Source organism: Schistocerca cancellata, chromosome 4, assembly GCF_023864275.1.
Source record: "Schistocerca cancellata isolate TAMUIC-IGC-003103 chromosome 4, iqSchCanc2.1, whole genome shotgun sequence".
NCBI classification, from domain to species: domain Eukaryota; kingdom Metazoa; phylum Arthropoda; class Insecta; order Orthoptera; family Acrididae; genus Schistocerca; species Schistocerca cancellata.
In genome coordinates, this window is record NC_064629.1 from 324,700,436 (window position 1) to 324,714,994 (window position 14,559).

A 14,559-nucleotide genomic window follows, 5' to 3' on the forward strand; every position below is an offset into this window, starting at 1 on the left:
GTTTTTCACAGTCGTTCATCACTTAACAGCTCCCATCCGCTACCCAGTGAACTTGTATAAAAAATGTCAACATGAGAAATGGAGCACAGTTGCGGAATGGCAGAAGTGATACATGTTTTAAATTAATACCCTGTTCAGAGTTAACTGGAATGATCAGTGTCTTGCAAAAAAGTTTAGAAGATGAACTTCGATCGAAGTAAAATAATGGTATTGGAATATAAAATGACGCGATGGTAGGGAATTGAATAAGGTAATTTAAAACTAAAATCTGTAATTTGATTTTGTTATTTTGGCAAAAAAATAAGAAGAGATAGCCAAAGAAGAGAATTCATGAAGCACGGACTGGCAGCAGCAAGAAATGATTTTTGGGAAACGAAATTAATTAGCCTCTACCATAAAATTAAATCTTAGAAAGTTTTTGAGATGGTGTTTTCCCAGATTCTAGTCCTACATGGAGCTGAAACGTTGACAAATGAAAAACGAAGAGAATATGAAACCTGGAGATCTGGAGGTGGACGCTGAAGATCGGTAGACAGAATGGATAACTAATGAACAGATACTGAAAATATTTTGAAAAAAGAGTAATATGCGACATAACTTGACTGGAACCCGATTTATAGGACAGATCCTGAGACATCAAGGAAACCAGTCTCCTGAGGGAAGACCACCAAGTCAACATCACTGTACTGCACATAAATGGGACTGCGAAGGGAGGTTGGGTGGGCTAGGGAATGGTGTTCAAGACACACACACACACACACACACACACACACACACAGCACGTTATTAATAAGAAAAGAACAAACGAAGAACTGCTGAACCTAGAAATATGGTGACAACGTATAAGGTTTTGTTTTATAAATGTTGAGTATTTCAGAGCGTGAAAGATCCAAGTGCCATTGATACAATGACTTATACAGACTTTCTGTCAACACATTTCCACGAGTGGAAGACGATTACAGAGAAAAACTGTAAGTAAAAAACATTTCATTCATTTTAACCTACCTAGATGAGCAATCACAATATTGCAGTAATGGAGATGGCAGACTACTCGAGCATAACAAACGTACATTCCACGACCATCATAAAATAAACTAAGAATCAAATTTAAAATCACAGCAGTAACAGTGCTGATCAGAACAAATTCCACTTAACACTTCAAATATGATTTAAAAGGGCAGATATAATACAGAAACTAACGAAATATCACACAGAAAATGGTGAATTTCTGTTTCTTCAAGATAGATTCATCTCATTCCCAGCATCAGTTAAAAAACAGTTATTCATATTTTGAGCTGCACGGGCATGAATCACGGAAAACATACGTTTGTATTTTCCAGCATATTATGCTGCACGTTCATTATAATTCAGCTTATCTTTACACAGATGTACCTGGTTTCTCGTCCTTCTGACAAACATACATAATAGTTCTGTGAAATAATCCTGAGAGAACAGTGAAGGAAAAACATTTGCATTTTTGAACCGACCCTGTGAGACGCGCTCCAATGACTCTTATCAATCAAAACATAAGGTCAGTCGTCCAGAATAACAGTTGCTTTTACTGTTTCAGTTGTTCAGAGAAATACGTGCGTCATAGTTTACCGGTTCACATACTTTTTACTTTACGATATTTGTTAGATTTTGTTGTGTGATTGATCTGTGACTAATTGGATCGTATCTGTGCTGGTTTAAGTTATCGTACAGGTAGGAATACAAGCCATTAAAAAGAGTAAAAGTGAAAGAAAAAGGTCTCAGCTGCCAGAAACATTCAATCTCTATTTTTAAATAATGATAATATCTGGTAGATCTGTAACAACTAACACCGTAATGAGATTTCAATTACTAAAAAATAGTTTGGATGAAAATTTTAGAAGTCAAGATGTTTTCAGCTTCCAACCAGTCTGTAATTTTTAAGAACGTTATTTTACAAGAAGATATTTTATGTGTCACTAATACATTTAGGTATCAAGAACATTTTAGTTTCCAAATGAATCTTCATTTCCATGAACATTAGTTCCCATCAAGAAACTTAACTCAAAGAAGCTTTTGGCTTTCTAGTTCTCTAGTTGGACTTTAGTTTTGCTGAATGGTAACGTAACTAAAGTGCCAACTTACACGCATCTATCACCACTTTGTGTATGTTTTATCAAATGTCTTTATACACTCCTGGAAATTGAAATAAGAACACCGTGAATTCATTGTCCCAGGAAGGGGAAACTTTATTGACGCATTCCTGGGGTCGATACATCACATGATCACACTGACAGAACCACAGGCACATAGACACAGGCAACAGAGCATGCACAATGTCGGCACTAGTACAGTGTATATCCACCTTTCGCAGCAATGCAGGCTGCTATTCTCCCATGGAGACGATCGTAGAGATGCTGGATGTAGTCCTGTGGAACGGCTTGCCATGCCATTTCCACCTGGCGCCTCAGTTGGACCAGCGTTCGTGCTGGACGTGCAGACCGCGTGAGATGACGCTTCATCCAGTCCCAAACATGCTCAATAGGGGACAGATCCGGAGATCTTGCTGACCAGGGTAGTTGACTTACACCTTCTAGAGCACGTTGGGTGGCACGGGATACATGCGGACGTGCATTGTCCTGTTGGAACAGCAAGTTCCCTTGCCGGTCTAGGAATGGTAGAACGATGGGTTCGATGACGGTTTGGATGTACCGTGCACTATTCAGTGTCCCCTCGACGATCACCAGTGGTGTACGGCCAGTGTAGGAGATCGCTCCCCACACCATGATGCCGGGTGTTGGCCCTGTGTGCCTCGGTCGTATGCAGTCCTGATTGTGGCGCTCACCTGCACGGCGCCAAACACGCATACGACCATCATTGGCACCAAGGCAGAAGCGACTCTCATCGCTGAAGACGACACGTCTCCATTCGTCCCTCCATTCACGCCTGTCGCGACACCACTGGAGGCGGGCTGCACGATGTTGGGGCGTGAGCGGAAGACGGCCTAACGGTGTGCGGGACCGTAGCCCAGCTTCATGGAGACGGTTGCGAATGGTCCTCGCCGATACCCCAGGAGCAACAGTGCCCCTAATTTGCTGGGAAGTGGCGGTGCGGTCCCCTACGGCAATGCGTAGGATACTACGGTCTTGGCGTGCATCCGTGCGTCGCTGCGGTCCGGTCCCAGGTCGACGGGCACATGCACCTTCCGCCGACCACTGGCGACAACATCGATGTACTGTGGAGACCTCACGCCCCACGTGTTGAGCAATTCGGCGGTACGTCCACCCGGCCTCCCGCATGCCCACTATACGCCCTCGCTCAAAGTCCGTCAACTGCACATACGGTTCACGTCCACGCTGTCGCGGCATGCTACCAGTGTTAAAGACTGCGATGGAGCTCCGTATGCCACGGCAAACTGGCTGACACTGACGGCGGCGGTGCACAAAGGCTGCGCAGCTAGCGCCATTCGACGGCCTACACCGCGGTTCCTGGTGTGTCCGCTGTGCCGTGCGTGTGATCATTGCTTGTACAGCGCTCTCGCAGTGTCCAGAGCAAGTATGGTGGATCTGACACACCGGTGTCAATGTGTTCTTTTTTCCATTTCCAGGAGTGTATTTGTATGAACCTTTCGTTTGTATACGAACATTGCAGTTTTATTGTTCTATTATTTTTCTACTTAAACTGTATCATTAGAAAGATTTAGTAACTACATCGAAGAAATTGTGATTACTAAAAGAAAGTGTTTAATTTCACCCACGTCAAGCAGATAATTTGTAAATTTTTGGATTTATCAAATCAAACAATTTGCGGAAGCTCCTGTGAGGGAGGGTCGCGCTGCTTATTGGCTCTGTACGTAATAGTAAGTATTAGTGTAGAAGACAGTTGTTCTGTATTACGTGCGAGGTAAGAAGAAAGCTTAAGACAGCCAAACGTAGCTTGCATTCTGCTAAAGATAACGATGATTACCTTTGGACCGATGTCAAACAATAAGTGCAGCTGTTTAAACCATACTAGAGTATTTTCTCACTGCCAGCTTGACACTCTAGATGCCGGTCTCCCTGTTAATGAAATGATCGATACCACTTTTTATCGATATTGTCGTTAATCACTGCTCTTAGTTGGGTGCTGCTTTTTATTGTTTTTATTCATCATTTAAATTCCTTTACCTTACTGGGTAATTATGAGAATATGCAGTACGCTTTTTATACGAAAGTAATTGCTTTTTGAAAAACTAGTCTTCCAGATAAATTTTAATCTCAATTTAAAACGGAACCAGATGAAAATGAACAATAATGCCAATACTAATTAAATTTTACAATAATATATGGAACTCTGAAGTATTGTAACAGTTTATTTCCAGGCCAGTGTAACTTCTTTGTAGCCTGTCTTTAAGCACATATGTATCTTTCGGTTCGAAAGCATAAAAATTCTTTGTTTTGTATCGACGTGTATTGGACAGTATGGTGTTAGCGCGTTTGTAACTTGGGCCTTTGTGATTTTCGGTTGTGGACAGTTGCTGGGTTCTGTAGAAGAAAGTTTGATTTCACTGATGTTATGATGAGAAAGTAATGTACATTCTGCGTAAAAAAATACACGAAGAGATTTTTTCTAGGTTTGAATAACTAGTCAAAAATGAATCTAGTGTTTTATTCAAGCAACTGACAAGAACCAGGGCCATTATTAACACCAGGTTAACAGAAGAAGCGAACCTCGGGACGACAATGAGAATGTTAAGTACCTGCAACCATTTACTCAATATACTCCATTCCAGACTAATAGTAAGTGAAAAATGGATGTTGTCACTTCTAAACTGCCTTCAATAAATACTTGTCGGAATAATGTCACTGCGGGAGCTAGGTACATTTCATGTCGGAAAAATAATTACACATAAAGAGGCATGCAAGAAAGAAGGTGCTAATGGTATGCGAGCTGTACAATATGAGGCAATATTTCTCAGCACCAACGAGCTAAGCGTAAATCTCACCACCAAACAGCAAGAGCTTTTCTTTGTTTACAGTTATTTTCGTAACTGGGTAACGATTACTGCTTTTCTAGAATTTGGTAATATACCATGTCACAACTTCATTGTGTTTAATTGATTGCAAACTTCCCTGTTATCGAACTTCTGATTCGTAGCCTATTGCGGATTAACACATTTCATTATGCATTTGTTTCATTGATAGTACATTGGAAATTAACCAGCGTTGCTTTACAGCCACGATTTTTAGAGTGCTCTGCTAAACTAGCTAACTGGCTAATTGACTAAGTAAAATATTAAGACCTTTTAGCCAAGCATAGTTCTAACACCTTACTTAAGTTTAGTTAGTTCCAAAACATACAATTAAAACATGGAATCTATTCTAGTAATAAATTTAATATTGCTTCTTTCTCAGGATACAATCAATGAAGACGACATTTAAATTCAAGAGAGTTGTACTTTTCAGTACAGAGTTTCTATAGCATCTTCAAAACTGAAAAACATTTAGGTGTTTTGTCTAATTACTGGCTACTGTTTTATCCTGTTTCTACTGCACTACCATAGAACTATGACGATGTTTAAGGACGCTAATCACATAGGAAGTGATATAAAAATTTAAGACCCCTAGTTCAGGGTGTCATTGTGTCTTCTGACTTCCATTGGCTTAGCATTGACTCAAGAATTGTGATCAGGTCATGGTGCAAACACGCTATAGCCGTTTCATTCGGTGGCTTTGTAGATAATGTGATAAAGGGTGGATAGATTGTAATCATGACATTTGATAACTAATTTCTAAAAATCTTACTAAGCGACCCAATAAATAAAATGAATCCACTAAATTAAATAAAAATAATTGCACAATCATAACATAACAGACATTTCGGATAATGGTTCCAACTCATTTGAGGTAAAAAAAGAGACTGAATAAAGTATAAACAGTATGGTTATATTAAGGTATGGTTGTTAGTATTTTAGGTACAGACGCCGACTATCCACGATCGATTCACGACGACCTCCAGTGGTTTTTCTATGATAAGGCCTAACGAGAAACCATTTGGATCGACTGTCAGAAATATAGGTCTGTAGACGAAGTGTGAGCGCCATTCGAGGACCTTCAGTTATTATATTCTTCAGTTCTTACAAACAGTTGAGTGAAATTATGTTTCGTTGCAAGAGCTGTGTTTTAATAGTTACAATTCTCAAAACAAATTTTCTGCTTAATACAGCAAATTTTTCTGGGAATATCGAGAACATTAGGATATGTGGCTAAATCAGCAATGATGTTATTAAGTGTATGTGTATATGACTCACTCTATGGAGAAGAATTGAGTGTAGTGGGTGGCATATCTCACACCAGTATAGACACTTGTTGGTTTGGATATCGAGCGAGGCCGTAATAGTTTCCTCTGAATGTTTCAGAAGCTGCTGTTGGTCCCTCGAAGTGCGCAGGGGAGTGAGGTTCGCGACTGCGTTAGTTACAGTGAGGTTCAGCGATAGACTATGTGACGCAGTAACGCAGTAAACACTCGTGTTTACTGGGCGTTTGAATTGCATGAATGTAACGTGGAAAACTGTGGATCACAAATTATAACTAAATTTTGTATTTGGAGTACAGAGTCGAGTGGTTAACAATTAATGGAGGAGGATTAGGATATAATTTCCCTCTGAGATCATCAGAGGCTGAGCTAAGTCTTGGAATGGAAAAGGAAATCGATCGTGTGCTTTTCGTATTAACCACCCTCACTTTTGCCTTAAGGGGCTCCGGAAAGGCTCAAAATCATGAAAAGTTCAATTTTTACTTTTTTGCGTTTTCTGAATCTGCAGACTATTACCTTTTAATAGATATATAATTTATTCAATTCCGAAGACTACAACTATTTTTAAATTTTTTTAAACGTGTTCTCCATGGGCGTGACCCACTGTGGCGCTGTTAAACTGCTATCAAATGGTGTTATTATTAACGTCCGTGTTCATCAGGTACATTTTAGTGATGTGAGATGCATTAATGGAGGTGATAAAACCTATTTTCAGAGACTTAGCAGCACCTGAACTGTTGAAAAAGTGTATTCACGGAAAAACTCAAAACCCCAATGAAAGTGTAAATAGTGTTATATGGTCGAGAATCCCCAAGACTGTATTTGTTGGAATAGAAACACTTCACTTTGGTGTGTATGATGCTGTTCCGACTTTCAATGACGGCAACATTGTAAGGTGCAAGGTATTTAGAAATATGGGAATGAAGATAGGGTCTAACATGGTACGAGCGATGCTTGCTTTAGACAAGGAACGCCTTCGGGCTGCAGACAGGGCTGTAAAGTGTCTAGAAATACAAGCAAGAGTAAACAGGAGGAGGAACAAGAGGAAGCTGGAGGAGGAGTTTGCAGAGGATGAAGATAATCCATCCTATGGACCTGGAATGCACTATAAAGTTAATCCAATCTTTGTCGCTCGATTCCCAAAACTTTTATTTTCTCATACTAATTACATGTTTTCTAAGGCTCTTCCAAACATATTTGTTTCAAACTTTCAGTAAATGTTACACAGTACCTTCTGCATAATTTAACACAGCCTTTTTCCCAAAAACTGTATATTTTTGAATATATAAATAAAAAATTGCAAAATAATGTTGTGAATTTTCATTACAATTGAAAAAAATCATCTTTAATAACTGAACTAAAGTTTTGTAAAATCCCTGTGTTAAGTTGTAGCCCATATTTCAATAAATAATCTGTAAAAAGTTCAACTTCTTACCTCAAATACTTTGTGAGGAAAGATGTAATTTATAAATGTTATTTTAACATTGCAAGTATAGGGCGTTCCGGGGCCCTTAAGCGATTTAGAAGTACCAAAGAAAACTTAAATCTGAATGTTTTGACGGGGAAATGACCCATCGGCCTATTGAATGAGATTCCAGTGCCTCACCACTGCATCATCTTAGTCGGGTGTTTGTCAGCCCACAATGCCGTGAGAATATTATGCGACAGATACATAATTTACACATATCGCTATTATATTGTCTCAGTCGCGAGAGTATGTATTACAAGACATTAATCAGTGAGATGTCGTAGTAAGTGGCATGCGTCAATATCGGTCGGTAGACTGTGAAATTAGGCTTTAATATCAGAGACTAGTTGTTCAGCGATATATACAGGGCGATTAAAAAAAGGAACAGATTTCAATTGTTCATTAGAGACAAACTCCGAACACATTGCGCAAGCCACTGGATAAAGGAAGTTCCATAGCACTATACCACTCAACATGAGCACCCTGCATTGCACGAGAAACATCAAATCGGTAGCCCATTTTACTGCACAAGCGAACCAACTTGTCCTTATTATTGAATCGACAGCTTCAACAATCAGTTTTTCATACCTCGAAAAGGTGGGACAAAGACTCTGTCATTTATGTATCCCCCACAGAAAAAAATCTCAAGGTGTGGAGTCTGGTGACTTAGAGGCCAAAAACGATGAACAAGATTTTGTTGTCGACCTCTTCCACTTCTACGTTGTGGGATGGTGTTCATAAGATAACGCCGCACCTGAAACTGAAAATGAGGCAAGGCACTGTCATGCATAAAAATGAAATCATTGGAGTCTTCCTCAAGTTGAGGAAACAACCAGCTTCTCAGCATATCCAGTTATGACATTCCTGTCACATTTTCTTCCACAAAAAGAAAGGTCCCGAAACTCTCTAAACAGAAACGCATAAAACACATTCAGTTTCGGTGAGTGTGTTTCATAGTCGATGACGACGCCAGCATTTTGTGACCCCATAATTCTTAAGTTATGATTTTCTTTAGTAATAGATGAAACGCTGATTCGTCCTAAAAGATGAGTCGTTTGGAAAAAGTGACTTCTGCAATATCTTGGAGAACTGAAATGTAAAATTCATACCTCCTGTTATGGTCGCCGGGACGCAATTTCTGCAGAAAGTGCAACTTGTTTGGCTTCATACGCAGCCGTCGCTCCAGAAAACGCCACACCGATGTTTAAGGAAGCTGAATCTCCTGGCCTACCCGTCTTGTGGACTTTCAGGGGCTCCGTGTAAACGCATCGCCGATACGCTCGACATTTTAGCGCATGCCAGCTTCCAAGAATTTTTTATGCCTGTCATAAATCTCCTTGTGCAGAAGCGGCTTCTTGGTGAATCGACTTCTGAATGCACGTCGCACTTGATGAATGGAATGACTTCGTGCAAATTACAACACATCAATTGTTTTCTCTTGTTTTGTAGCCGCCATGTTGTTACAAACAAACAACAGTGCGGCTGTGTCAGAACCTTTGAACCCTCCTCTATCCAGGAGCATGCGGTGTTTCTATTTTTCATAGCTTGTCTGTAAGAAGGAACTGAAATGAAACCTGCTCTTTCGTTTTGAATGACCATGTGACTACTTACTAATTTAAACTGCAATCGTGCAGTCCAGTTCGTATGACTTGTGTGTTAGAATACACATCCAGCATCTAGCAGATTTGCAATTACCTTTATTTACATGTTTACTCATCACTTTGGCGTTAAAAATATTTTAGTTCTTTTCCAATGTATTAATAAAGAATTGAAAGTTGGCTGGAACTTCAGCTATATAAATTTACGAGCCTGTCACTAATAATTTATCATTTTTGTGGTTGTGTGGACCATTCAGGAGATGGACTAAGGGTTAAACAGAGCACGAATACCATGATGAAAAACACACAGCTATTCATGAATGCCTTCAGGGTTTCAGTAGATGACTGCGTGAAAACTACAAGACATACAGAAAATAGGTACATACCAGTACACAGAGCATATCTGCAAGTGCTATTCAGATTATAGGTGCTAGGCAAATGTCAGTATGTGCATGGAATTCATGGAAGTCCCTGACACAAGTTGCTTGTGAAGGTGCGATAGTAGCCTACTTTGGTAATGTTGTCTTTGGGTAGACTATTTGCTGGTGCAAACTATTTCGATGCAACAGTATGGTGCAGATAATTTGTCTATAGGTTCTGACACGGCTGCCCACTCATCTTGGAACGCATTACGACTCGAAACTTGGGGAGATGCTCCATCCACTGATGTGGGTGATCTTTCTATATGTGTTGTGGTTTTCGCTTTCATCTATGAAACCTCATACGTATTTATGAATAATTCTGTATTCAGGGCGCCCCACCTAACTCTAAAATCTGCAACACGTAATCTAATTTTGATGCGACAAGATAATGGTTCAGAAAAAAACTGTTTGTTTCCAGAAACCCAATATTCATCTACACACTTAGCCGTATGGTGAAGGGAACCTGGTACTGTTTTTTTGTCATTCCCGTTCTTGTTCCACTCGCAAATGGAGCAAGAGAACAGTGACTTCCTATATCAGTATTCGCCAAACTGTAGTCTGTGTGCTGCATGAGGCCTGAAGTCTACATTTGTGTGGCCTACGGTTCACACACGTATTTTATAATTATGTGGATCTAGCAACTAACAACAAATCTAAAAACGTCAACTAACGATAAGAACCTCTTAAGAGTGTAGTTTTCCTGTTCAGCGTGTTCACTGAGGGGTTAGAATGCTTTGTCTTCCAGCACTGACAACCCATGCGAGTGCACGAATCGTACCAATCAGCTGAGTATAAATTTCAAACAAAAGTAACATGTATTCGTGAATGTGCATTATACAGACGGTCGTCGTCAAATCCGGTATATATTTGTAGCAAGTTTTATAAAACTGGATTGAGGAAGGCATTTGATGGCCAACCCAATGAGTGTAAGAAAAGTAATATTCATAACATTTACTGAACACTTGTATTTGTGTCTCACATTGCATAATGCATTTCAATTTAAGTGCAGCTACTGTTGTTAATCAGGTAATCATTGGCTCACAAAGACAACATAAAAACACTCATTAGACAATTACAATGTTACAACTTTGGGATCGCTGAGGGTGGCTGCAATTTGAAACGAATAACAGCTGGCAAGAAATGTTCAGATTGGTGTCTACTTTAAACGGTTAGTACTTGGGGATCGGCGCGCAACTTATCGCGTCCTTGTTACAGCTACGTTATTATAAATTTCCGGTTCAACCCCCAATGGCAACATGAATATAGAGCCTGCATGTCCAGTGGTATGATAACTGATAAGCTGTGATTTATCAGTGTATGTTCTAGATGACCTTCACCTTGAGCATCAGGCTAAACGTCGGGCATCAACTTACACACGTGCGATATATATATATGAAAGATCAGCAGCACCCCCCTCCTCCTTGCAATCACTTGTAACCAGCCAAGGCCACCCCATGCCCACCCCGTCCTCCCTCCCTCTCCTCACCACTCCCTTGGATCAATGAGATTCAAACACACTCTCCGCCTCCTGCTTTGATAAGCAGAACACTTGAGTGGCTGGATTCATTCTGAACCTGTACACTATACAGAGAGATCATCCATATCTTTCACAATTTTATGCATTTTTCCACATTTTTTGCATTTTTCAACAATTTTACGTATTTTATCCAGTTTCCATACCTTGTGTTTGGCAGAAAGACCAAGGTTTATAGCAGTCACTACAATTTACTGTTTTTAAAGATATCAGTGCTGACGCATGGAAGCCTGCTGTTCATTGTATTTGCAGGAGTTAAGATTCAGGATTGTCTATAAGCTGGGAGAGAAGAACATTGTCACCAGTGCGTTATCTTGTGCACATGGTGGTTTATCCAAGGGCAGTGACCACAGAATGAGATAAAGCAATTTTGACATTATGTACACGAAGCCAGTCAGATCCAAGAATTTTGTTGGTGTAACTCTCATGGGCATTGACTGTGGACAAAGTAAGGATGAGCCCTGAAGGAGGTCAAGACGAGGTGGACAGATAAGGAAGAACTATGTGTTTGTCAGTATTACCTTGTAAGCAATTATGTTCTGTTCAGGAGAATGAATCCAGGTGACACAAACTAGGTCCTATGTGTGTCCAAGGATTTTGTCAACAAATTAATCTGGTACACCCAACTATGTTATGCACATTTCAGTCCATACAAACGTTACATCAAATTAAAGGAATCAGTTCATCTGAGCATTATGGAAAAACGAATAATGAATGTGTTGGTCACCTATGAGGTGGAGGGCCACATTGTCTGCGGTGACTCATAATAGCCCATTATTTCCACTTGTTCCTATCAGGCTGCAAGAACTACCTGCTACAGACTTATTTGATCCATTACAACGGACATGGAGACGGTTCCAATACATGTTGTTAGCAGTGGAACTAACACTGCAGTGTGTAACATTTACTCCATTACACAGCACCACAACTAAATTGGTAACATTGGCTATTAGTGATAAATTTTTAAACATGGTGGGATGAGTGGACAAAGTTATCTTAGAGAAATGGGTACAGTTCTGTTGGTGGAGGATGGAGCACCTCGTGCAGCAGAAGAAGATCTCTGTAGCAACCAGAGCAACTTCACGTAAGTACCAAACTCGTACCACTTAACAGGAAAAGTGCACCACTTCTGTTCTCCACATAACACTCTACTAGCAGCCTGCATTTCTATTGTAATGCGTGGCTAACAGGTGAACCCGCCATAGATATTTCTCTGACACAGTTGAAACTTTACTTGGTGAGAGAAGGCTGAAAATAAAAGGACATCTTTTTTTTTCTTAAGTAAAGACACTCAATAGTTTCCGAGAATACAACAAAGTTTTGATACTGCTTCATCAGTCTGCGCACACGGCATGAAACCAGATGAGTTGGTAGCAAAGTGACATTGAGCGGAGTGTCGAATTTTTGCGCTCCGCGTTCAAACCAATCGTTTCTTGTTGTTTTTCTCTTTCATTGTCACAGAATTATGAGACTGAATGGCATTATTGACACAAGAAAGAAGTATTTCATATCTTCTTAGAAGTAGATGTTACCATCATAAATCTCATATAACGTAATACAGTACAGGATAATTTAAAATGAAAAATATTAATTGTAGTATTTCAATTTTTCCTCTGATCTTTTGCTTTTATACTTCAAATGGACCATAAAAACTTTGAAAGCATCGAAAGTTCGAGCACCACGAAGAATGGGTGGAGGCACGTATGCCACAGTCACATTTCTTAATGTGAATATCATTGGGTAAAGCATCGTTAACGTTGCCAAATTCCTCAAGATAATTTCACTGGAAACCACGCAAATCAGAGCATTTTCCTTAAAGCTGAAGACTGCAGTTGATAACGGATACAGGGGTATATTTGATTAATTAAATCACTTGTACTTGTGATATCTACTTACCTGTCACTAAAAGTAAGCCTCGCAGTGAAGCGAAACAAGCGCTGTATCGTTTGTGAGGTACAGTGGCGAGCGAGTGCGCCGGGACTTACCCCAGTTCACGGCTAGTAGCGCCTGTAGTCCTGATCCCGCTAAGCAGAAAGAGAATAGGAACATTTCTTTCAGTGGGCTGAACAACAATGTGGACATGCAGACTGGAAGCTATGGTCAGTATGTTTCCAATCGCTTTCTAGCTGACCACAAAAATAGTTTCCATGCTTGCGTGAGAAAGACGGTGAACTATATAAACTAAAAACAGCTAAAATACATAAAATTTTACCCGCCGCCCCACAGTAGGGACGACAGAATGGTACGCGCTGTGACAGAATTATGTTTAATGAACAAGTCAACAATTCAATTTCATCGACTACTAGGCCATTGTATAAGGAATAATAGCTATTCTTAGCCCACGAGGCACTAATGACTCCATTTTACGTAATAAGACACCAAAGACGCACAGACATTGGCTGTGAGTGAGTATTGATTTAAATCAATCGAGAAAGTTGAAAATATGTGCTGGACCAGGATTCGAACCTGTGTCTCCTGCTTACTAGCTAGATGCTCTGACCACTAAGCCACCTGGACACAGTGGTCGTTTCAACTGCACGGACTACCCTACCACGCCTCGCGTCAGACACAAATACTCAACCTATCCACGCAATACTAACGTAGTGCTCTTGCCCGTTATCCTCGTTACTACCGGCATTTCGCTGATTCTCGTATGAGTTAGAGCCAGCTATGCATCCGCACTAAAAAGATCATTGGCTGTCTCGCTTTAATTGTATGTGCGTGGTTTTTGTTCTTTCTCAGATATCTGAAAGAGCAGACACCACATATAATTAAGATTAGGACGATCAATTGATCACTTCAGTGCATATGTATACCACTGTCGAACTCCTTCGGGAATCGGCGAAATGCCGCGAGTAGCGAGGTAATGGGCTAGGGACACTACATTAGTAGTGTGAGGATATGTTGAGAATTTGGGTCTGACGGGAGGCGTGGTAGGGTAGTCCGTGCAGTTGAGATGACCACTGTGTCCAAGTGGCTTAGTGGTCACAGCATCTGTCTAGGAAGACGGAGACATGGGAGGGAATCCCGATCCGATACTGATTTTCAACTTTCCCCATTGATTTAAAATAAATGCTCACTTGCAACCAATGTCTGTACTTCCTTTGAGTTTTATTTCATAGAGGCTGCTGGATTGAAATGGTGTCAGTTCTTTCGTACATGTCAGCATGAACAGATATCACATACATATTTTTACGTAATGTCACAAAACTTCCTCCAAATACTAATGATTGATATTTTTGTCAGATTTCAAGATTTAGTGGCTTTTGCGTA